Here is a 10549-nt window from a genome sequence, read left to right on the forward strand (position 1 = left end):
TACATGAGGAGAGGGTTGTAGCTAAGCACAGTCTGTTTGTGTTCGTGTGTACATGTATTTTCCTTGACCAGAACAGCATAACCCTGTCATCACTCCTGCTGCTTGGATATCTCCATGGTGACATGGCCTGTGGCTGTTCACCTGGGCAGCCTCCACGCCTCTCCGTCTGCCGTTCTGAGCCTCCTGTTTTATGTGCGTGTCAGCGGTGTCATCTTGAAAAGGCGGTTTATTTTAAGATTTTATAATGTTTTTCACACATGCGATTCAACGGGTAAGAATGCTTTGTAATGGCCTGGAACACCCTTATGTAATCACACGCATTGAGAACATGTAGAGGAGCAAGTGAGGAGGGGGTTAGGTGTGCTTGCCTGGACCTGTGTCTGTGCCTTGTCCTCTCCGACGCGATCCGATAACCATCATCATCCTTAATCCCTGACCTGTTTGTGACTGGAGTGTGAAGGAGAACACGCATGTGTGAACATCCATCTTATTATAGCAGATTACACAACCCCCAGGCTTCTTCACTCCCCCAACTTCACAACATGCATATGTGGTGCGGGCACAAAGTCATTCCGCAGGAGAGAGACAAGGCCAGCATGTCGTAATGCGTTTAGCGGGCCAAAAGGAAAGGTAAACACCGGAGCACTGGGAGAATCAACACATTCCCTGGAGTCCATGCTTAGGACTATTATGCAATAACTCCTGTATGGCGAGAGAAGACGTCAGTCCACTTAGTGATCCTGCTTGATATTGCGCATATAACATTGGCCTCATCTAATCCATTATCTCAGGAGGCTGTTGCCAAATCCATGCTTGTTTTGAGAATTTAGTTTATTTTCTTGAGAAGTTCTTTGCATTACGTGTAGTGAAAACATTGTTTCTTTAGTAATTGTAAGGTAATACATTATTCACCTTTTAAGTGAAGGTGGGACAGGCCCGCCACACATCCCCCCCCCCCAACTTTATTTTTAATAAAGCAATATGTTATATATATATACTGTACATAGTATAAACAATGTGTTTCATTTAGACTTGGATTAATATAGTGTCCTACCGTAACCATTCACCCAGTTTTAGTGTGAGCCTGGATACATATGGGAGTTGAGAGAGATTATAGCACCATGTGTAGTGTAACACATAACACATCAAACATGACAAGGTGACAAACAGACACCAGAGGGAAGTGGGACAGGACAGGACTGGACAAGACAGTTGACAAACACAAAGTATTAATATGTAAAGCGTTTGGGAACATGTTATGCATGAGTCTGGATAGTGTGTGCCTATGTGTGTGTGTAAAGGGTTTGGGAACATGTTATGCATGAGTCTGGATAGTGTGTGCCTATGTGTGTGTGTAAGGGGTTTGGGAACATGTTATGCATGAGTCTGGATAGTGTGTGCCTATGTGTGTGTGTAAAGGGTTTGGGAACATGTTATGCATGAGTCTGGATAGTGTGTGCCTATGTGTGTGTGTAAGGGGTTTGGGAACATGTTATGCATGAGTCTGGATAGTGTGTGCCTATATGTGTGTGTAAAGGGTTTGGGAACATGTTATGCATGCGTCTGGATAGTGTGTGTAAAGGGTTTGGGAACATGTTATGCATGAGTCTGGAGAGTGTGTGCCTATGTGTGTGTGTGTAAAGGGTTTGGGAACATGTTATGCATGAGTCTGGATAGTGTGTGCCTATGTGTGTGTGTAAGGGGTTTGGGAACATGTTATGCATGAGTCTGGATAGTGTGTGCCTATATGTGTGTGTAAAGGGTTTGGGAACATGTTATGCATGCGTCTGGATAGTGTGTGTAAAGGGTTTGGGAACATGTTATGCATGAGTCTGGAGAGTGTGTGCCTATGTGTGTGTGTGTAAAGGGTTTGGGAACATGTTATGCATGAGTCTGGATAGTGTGTGCCTATGTGTGTGTGTGTAAAGGGTTTGGGAACATGTTATGCATGCGTCTGGAGAGTGTGTGCCTATGTGTGTGTGTAAAGGGTTTGGGAACATGTTATGCATGAGTCTGGAGAGTGTGTGCCTATGTGTGTGTGTAAAGGGTTTGGGAACATGTTATGCATGAGTCTGGATAGTTTGTGTAAAGGGTTTGGGAACATGTTATGCATGCGTCTGGATAGTGTGTGTAAAGGGTTTGGGAACATGTTATGCATGAGTCTGGAGAGTGTGAGCCTACAGTGGGCAGTGCTTCGACTTGGCCAGCTTCACTCGCGGTCCGCGCGTGGGATCACGCGGTATCACGCGACTTTAATTTGTATTTTCTCAGTGTGACGCTGCAACAACCCAAACAACCGGTAGATGGCTCAAGTGAGCAGGGTGTCTCGTAAAAAGAAATGGAGCCTGGAAAACCCTACACAGACTTCACTACAGACTTTAGCAGACTGGTTTAGAAATAATTTAATAGCCAGAAATATGCCTGCCCTGCCCTAATAAAGAAATATTTGGTTAACTGCGAGTGAATCCCGTTTGCAGCCGCAGAAGAAACGCAGGACAAATTAAACATTCTGGTTTTCTCCGAGTGCAACGATGATAGACAGACATCATTTGGACAAAATATAGAGCATATTAACCTCCGTTGCTCAGCCAAATGCCTTCCTGTTACGTCCTGTTATCACGGAGTTACAGGCGATACACGATTTTTGATGGTCACAAGTTTACTTCATTAGCGGTTTATTTTTTTGATTATTAAAGAGTGTTTTTCATTTAAAGGTTTGACTTTGTGCTTATTCAGTAGAGCATTTAGTGCTCTTCCCAATCCCAGACGTTCACATTGCATGTTTGTTTGTAATGGATGCAACCGCGAGATACGCTTGTCATAGGCGCCGATACCGTGGATGCTCCGTCTCTCGGGCACCCACTGAAAACATCGAGCGCCCACGTGTGCCAGCTTACAGTCCCGGCTAAATTTACATTAATTTAAAATCAAACATCGCAGTTTATGTTAAATTCAGCATCTCATAATGTGATTGGATATGTTGCTGTCATTTCCCTACTCCATATACTAACCACCAATGAGAGCGTCTCTCGTATGAAAATTCCTGACACTTCCCACCTGAAGAATTAACGCAAGGCTTTCTCGGGTCTTCAGCCCCGAATGTTTAAAATGTATATAGCCCTGAATATCATTTTAAAAGTAATCTGACAAAGTTTATCGTTTTGTGACACAGCTAAACACTGGTACCTCATAGAACGTCTATAACATAGCCTAGGTGGTCGCAACTCACAAAAGTAAGCAGATAGAAAGAACTTACGCAAATCTTGCCTACAACACGCAGACAGCTTTATGCGCAGGGGAGAGAGCGTGCGCGCGCACAGGTGCTTTATGATTGTTGCCTTCTGATGGTATCTTGCTAATTCACTGAACTGCATTAGGTGACACAAATGGTATTGCCTTCATCTTATAACTCCTTGTCTGAGCGACTACCAGGCATATGGTTTTTAAAAGTCAGATGTTCCCTGACAAAGACATTCGAAAATTAAGAATGTTTATTGACTTGAAAAATACACTAATTTTTGCAAACTCCCTTCATTCAACCCTTGAAGACATCGCGGTCTGGTACGCTATGTAGATCGTTTCTCGTACCATTTAATTTCTCAGAATTTAGGTCTACTAGGCCTACAATAACGTCATCACCAAATACATCTTTTATTTTTAGTTGATCAACGAGAGTAGCATAGGCCTACTGTGCACAGTGCACTGACGACTGTAGCAGCCCAACGTAACCAGTTGTTGTAGATGAGAGGCAACCCCTTGTTTCAGATAGCCTGGACAACATGTTACCTGGGTGTTGCCTACATTATTAATTAATGGTAGCCTACAATAGTTAATTGATTCGCGTAACATATTAGTTGGCTCAAAGAGTAAGGAATCAGGATGGAGAGAGTCACGCGTGTGTTGCTTTTGCGGGATCGAATCCAGTTTAATGCTAGTTTTCAAAACATATATTTTTTACATGTCTTTTGTCCAAGTGGCTGTAAAAAAATCTTGAAAAGCGACTTCAACCCGCCTAAAACAACTTGTTTGTGAATGTCTGACAACTGCTGCAGCGCATGCACGCGCAAGGAAACCAGTAGGTGGAGAAACCAGAAGACACACAACACCGGAACGATTTTAAGGCTATTTCGCATAGGCTACTTAATGGTGCTATTTCACACGCATTATAGCGACCCCCACTCCCCGGGGTTAGTGGAAGGTGTTAATAGACGATTGGCGTAGCCTACAGTGGACTAGGGCTGTCAAAATTGCTCAAAAATGATGTTCGAATATCCCCTCTAAAATAAACACATGTATTCGAATATATTGGAATATCTAGGCTATATTATTTGCGCATTATGTCAGTGATGCGCATCATGTCATCTGTTTTTAACTTTTTGTATGGTTATTGCTTGACAAGAGGGATCCCAAGCAGCTTTCAGCCATAAGGCATTTCCTAATTCACCTGACACTGATATTCAAAATGTTGAAACTATTTCGGCATAGCCTATAAGCAGTTTAATTAAATGTAATGTTAGTTGTAAACAAACAGGCTACTTGGTGAGGCTTGGCCTCACAGATGCGCTCGTGCCTTAAATGGTAATACAAATCTTCACGATAGGCCTATTAACTGACCGCCCGATTCACGTTGGCTGGGGGGCAGGAGGGGGCATCAGACATTTGTTCCCAAGGGTCTATGAATTGTTAACCCGGCCCTGCCCCCAACGAACGCAACTTTCCACCTCTGAGATAGCTGAAAAGAAGTCTAGAGGACTCCTAACTCACTAGACCTACTTACTGTAGGCTGCGCAAACCACAAGCCTGCATTCGAGGCAGGCCTTCTGTTGAAGAATTTTATATAAATCCTGCGCTAACAGTAATCCTCCTACCCCCGCTACCACAGCTGTGGATAGTGTGGCATGCTCACGCTTTATGTCTCCTTCTTGCAAACTAGGCCTATAGCCCAACCATTTACGTCTTCAAAAAATAACAAGTTGCCAGATATGCCTTCATAAATTTGGGCTTCATTCAGCATTTTGTTCTTCCACTCATTAAACATTGTTTGCTGGTAACCAGCCACAATATTGACATCGTTGTTTACTTAAGTTTCTTTTGTGCAGATCATATTATCAAAATCAGAATCAGCCTTCTTGGCTTGGTTTGCGTAAACTAAAAAGGACCCCCCCCCCATGAAAATCAAAGGCTACATATTCTCAACTGACTCGTCAAAAAGTGCGCACCACCTTATTATTATCTGCAAGTGTGTGACTTTTACTTACGTGCACATGGCTGCAAATTTACTTTTAATTTATGTATTTTCTGCCTTGGGCATTTTAAAATATGGATGTATGGTGGTTAGAAGTGTAAATATCAATTAGAAACCTAAATATATTTATAATTATTAATTTGCAAACAAATAACTGGCGTCAGTGACGTCTTTAACATGAAGATCCCTGGAACTATGCTTCTAGCATTCTACCACAGGTCGAGAGGTGTAGTTGTAACTACACAACTTTACGATAGTGGTTGCGAACGTTCGTTGCTACTATGGGTTTGGGAAACACTAACGCATTGCATTGGACTATGTAAGTTCCAAATATGAATGTAATTCTGCGGCATAAAGCAGATGTATTTGTTTACTGTACAGAAAAATAAAAATGACATGTCAAGCAGTCAATTGACTACATTGCAGTCAAGAAGTAGGGCAAATTAATTTACGAAACCAAAACGTGGGTCATAGTTGTCTAAGCCTCTATTGCGTAGCCTGTTAAAAACGTCGCCAGATAGTATTAAATCGGCAACAACATTGTTTTCTGCAGAAGCCTACCCAAGGCTACAGATTAATTCTGAACAGTTATTTCTCTACTGGCTCAATTATCACACCACTGTTTTGATTTGCGTAGTTGCGTTAACCCCAACACTGACAATAATGTAGACAGCAAATTTCGATTTCGATTTTCGTTACCACCGTGTAGTCAAGCCTTAAGCCATACCCAAGTAGCCTAAATCGAGGTAATGTTTAATTATGCATGATTTATTTTGTTATTGAATTCGTAGGCTGGGATTACTCTTGGCAACAATTATGTTTAATGGTAGATCCTGCTTTTTCAGAAGGGACCGCAGGCAGAGCGATGTACAGTGGTAGAGCGACGCACAGTGGCTGAAAGTGGTACTAAAGCTTCACGCCGCGTAATGCGCGAATGAAGTGGTCATTTGAAAGCGATGCCCACTGTATATGTGTGTGTAAAGGGTTTGGGAACATGTTATGCATGCGTCTGGATAGTGTGTGTAAAGGGTTTGGGAACATGTTATGCATGAGTCTGGAGAGTGTGTGCCTATGTGTTTTTAGTTTAGTTTATTAGTTTTCTTTGACAGGGACCATGCATAGAATAGCTTCTATACCTGTCAGGGCGCACAGACTCAGGAAACAAGGTTAGGCTCAATCAAGTCGTTTTAATTTGAAAACAGCAACCAAGGCAGGAAAATTTAAACAAGGTCTTGAAGTGAAGTTAACGCTCAGAAGAACTTGACTTGACAAACAAGGCAGTCCTACATAAAGGCTCCAATCTTGCAAGAGGATATCGGCCAACAGAAAAAGTCCAATAGAAAATGTCCAACAAGTTCTACAACCTGGGACGTAGCAGGAAATTCCAGAAACGAGGAGCTGGGCTTGGAAACGAGGAGCAGTCCGTGCGCTGGAGTAAGTGTCTCCGTTGAAGAGGCCAGACAGAGAGCGCAGAGTGACAGGGGTTTATATAGGCAGTAGGAGATTGGCTACAGATGCTGGGGAGTGGCAAACGGGAGATTGGATGATTGGGTAATCAGTAGACAGGGGAATTAGATTGGGAGATCGTTGGAGCAGAGTGACGAGGAGGAGAGACTGGTGGAGAACCTGGTGGTGTCGTGACAATACCAGGGTTAGCTAAATAGCTAATTTGCACCTGTAGTCCCTGGGCAGGATGTTCAAGCACAGTAAAAACATAAACAAACACAGACATGAAAAGACAACAAGATAAACATTACAAATAGAAGAAAAACTACTTAACTTAAAGAGTCTCTGATATGGAGTGGAATTGAGTTCCATTTTCTAATTGCTTGATATGAAAATGCTGATTGGCCAAAAGTGGTCTTTTTGAATGTAGTGTAACAGTCTCCTCTCATTGCAGCCCTAGATACCCTAACATTGTCTCTACAGAATGTAGTGTAACAGTCTCCTCTCATTGCAGCCCTAGATACCCTAACATTGTCTCTACAGAATGTAGTGTAACAGTCTCCTCTCATTGCAGCCCTAGATACCCTAACATTGCCTCTACAGAATGTAGTGTAACAGTCTCCTCTCATTGCAGCCCTAGATACCCTAACATTGCCTCTACAGAATGTAGTGTAACAGTCTCCTCTCATTGCAGCCCTAGATACCCTAACATTGCCTCTACAGAATGTAGTGTAACAGTCTCCTCTCATTGCAGCCCTAGATACCCTAACATCGTCTCTACAGAATGTAGTGTAACAGTCTCCTCTCATTGCAGCCCTAGATGCCCTAACATCGTCTCTACAGAATGACACACATTGCTTAAGTGGTGGTGGTGCAAGATCATGGGTCAATTTGTACATCAGGCACATGTCAGAGAACCAAATAAAACTGTCAAATGTTAACAGCTATGTTTTTTTTATAATAGTACAGTGGTGATAATTTCTTGTTTTTTTATCAAGCACTTTCACAGCCTGTTTGTATAGAGAGTACAAGGGTTTCAGAGTGGTCACACCTGCCTGGGACCAGCTTGTAGCACAATAAGACAAATGGCAGAAAATCATTGAGTGCATAAACAGTTTAGCAGCATGTAAGGGTAATTGATGTCTAATATGTCTAAAAGTAATCAAACTCGCTCTAACATTTCTAGATATCTTCTTAATATGCTTTCTGAAATTTAAATTGGAATCAATGATTATGCCCAGGTATTTAAAGTGGTCAACAATTTTGATCACCTCTCCTTTGACCAAGATGTCAGGTTGTTGCTGTGCATTTCCCTTTTTAAAGAAATACATAGCAACAGTTTTACTTACATTGAGAGTCAGACAGCTACTAGTTAGCCAATCTGACACTTTATTTAGGACTGCAGTAAGTTTTAAAGCAGCCTGTTCTCTATTTTTGGCATGTGTATAGATTACTGTATCGTCCGCATACATTTGGATATTGACATCTGGGCAAATCTACGGAGCCCCGGATATGTCATGGGGAAAAAAAATAATAAGTTGTGGCCACGAAATAGCAATTCGTTCCCACAAAATAATAAGTTGTGGCCACAAAATAGCAATTCGTTCCCACAAAGTACTAATTTGTGGCCACAAAATATTAATTCGTTCCCATGAAATAGGTAATTTGTGGCCACGAAATAGGTAATTTGTGGCCATGAAATATTAATTCGTTCCCACGAAATAGTAATTTGTGGCCACGAAATAGGTAGGCCTATAGGCTGTGCACTGGACAGCTGGATGAGCAAATCAAGCGCAACTCCTCAAACAGGAACAGTCGCTGTCACACAATGGACAGGGATATGGTAGAGTGCTATTTTAGGCTGGGAATGAAATACAAAGACATTTTGAAAAGCCTGGCATTGGAGGGATTCATTATTAGCGAGAGGCATCTCCACAGACTATTAAGAGCCAGGTCGCTGCACCGGCGTAGGTACGACTTGAACGTGTCTCTCTCGTTTGTGTTTTTTTATAAGGCGGCCGTGAACATTTCCATTAAAACATGCATCAGATAGCTGGAGGTGAATCTTCATCCCCCCCCCCCTCTCACTTTTTCCCCATCCTCATCTCATCTCACGCCTTCTACCCACACACCCACTGTTCCATTTCTTTGTTATTATTTGCATACGCCTCGCACTGATGAAATCATATATCGGGCACTTCTATCTTTTGTAAAACTCTGGACGTTAAAGACCTTTTTACTTTCCTGTTGATACTTAAACCTTTGCTTAGTTAGTTTCCTAGAAATCAGTGTCAAATTGTGATCTGATAGCCCAGTCAGAAAATTAAAAGTTTTAGTTATTCTCTCTGCCTTATTACTAAATATTAGATCAATCTGTGTTTGGGACGATGAAGTGATTCTAGTGGGGCCTTGGACTAATTGGGTTAAATCAAATTGGTTTGTAATATCTTTGAGTTTTTTTCTTTTTGATTTCTCCATCCAGTTTATGTTAAAATCGCCAAGTAGAATTAGTTCTTTGTTTCTGTCAAATTCTTTCAAAATATTTATCAAGTATTCATAAAACTTACAATTAGATGAAGGTGGTCTGTATATACAAATAACAGTAAAAGACATGTTGGCAGGTAGGACCATTCGTACTGCCATACATTCCATATCCATCAGAGGTGGAGGAAGTACTGAACCTCAGTACTTAAGTAAAAGTACAAATACACAGATAAATATTTACTTTAGTAAAAGTAAAAGTACCACAATGACAACCCTACTTAAGTAAAAGTAAAAAGTACCTGCTTTTAAATGTACTTTAAGTATTAAAAGTAAAAGTATTTGCATAATGATTTATTCTCTTAATATCTATATTCTAAAAGGAAAAATCAGTATGGGCTGTGGCATTTTAATTAAGCTAGTTTTAGGTTATACTCGACTAGATAGTTTTAAGTTAATGCAATTGTGCTTACCATCTGTGGCCCAGTTTACATTCTGACCTACAATTCTAGAGACTGTAATTCTGGTTATCTACTAGGGTGATCTGCTGAGTAATATCATTCAGCAAAACACGAGAGCCTGAAGTTTAACGGGGTAGACAAGGGAAACGTCGGGTGGATCGTAATGCCAATTATGCTGATTGAACAGAAAAGTTGCTGAGTTACTGATTAAGTTAAGTTTCACTTGCGCAGACGCATAGACATTGAATGAGCGCTCACGTTACTACCCCCCAATTGTAGGCTATGCATCTTTATTTAATCACACACAATTAAGGAATATTTCCTAATCTGGAAAATGTTACGTTTTTTCCGGCCACCGGTTCATTAATAGTCTACCATTCATTTGTGCCGCAAATGATCAGACGTGTGACAGAAGCATGGGCATAGCCTGTAACTTCGCTGATCCACGGATAGCAATCTCATCGGAGAGGAGGCCTTAACGCTGCAGATAACAGACAGAGAAAGGCACAGAACACAGTTGCATGTACAGTGTAGCCATGGGTCTGGTGAATATAGCCTACCGAATGCAGATGGCTACAAGCTCACGCTTTGCCTGGTCTAGACTAGAAGCTTATGTTTCTAAGAATGCACGTAACGCTCCAGAATCTTTGGTAGCAACCCCCGGTAAAACAAACGTGTTTGTCAGAGAGAAAAAAAAAACTGATCATAAAATGTATCTTAAAAAGGAACGATGGTGTTGTAGAAATGTAGCGGAGTAAAAGTACAGATAATTGCTGTAAAATGTAACGAAAAAGTCAAAAGTATGCACTATAGTAAAGTACAAATACGTGGAAAATTTACTTAAGTACAGTAACGAAGTATTTGTACTTCGTTACATTCCACCACTGATATCCATACAGTTCAGGTCAACTTCTTT

At 41.3% G+C, this 10549-nt stretch overlaps 1 long non-coding RNA gene across 1 annotated transcript; it reads left to right on the forward strand.

The window, feature by feature from the left end:
• Window positions 1-442: 442 nt before the first annotated feature.
• Window positions 443-8182, forward strand: LOC121724293. Its single transcript, XR_006035180.1, has 3 exons — window positions 443-454; window positions 3890-3899; window positions 7034-8182. It is a non-coding gene; the product is annotated as an uncharacterized LOC121724293 (long non-coding RNA).
• Window positions 8183-10549: the final 2367 nt, after the last annotated feature.

This window comes from Alosa sapidissima, chromosome 11 (genome assembly GCF_018492685.1).
Source record: "Alosa sapidissima isolate fAloSap1 chromosome 11, fAloSap1.pri, whole genome shotgun sequence".
NCBI lineage: Eukaryota > Metazoa > Chordata > Actinopteri > Clupeiformes > Clupeidae > Alosa > Alosa sapidissima.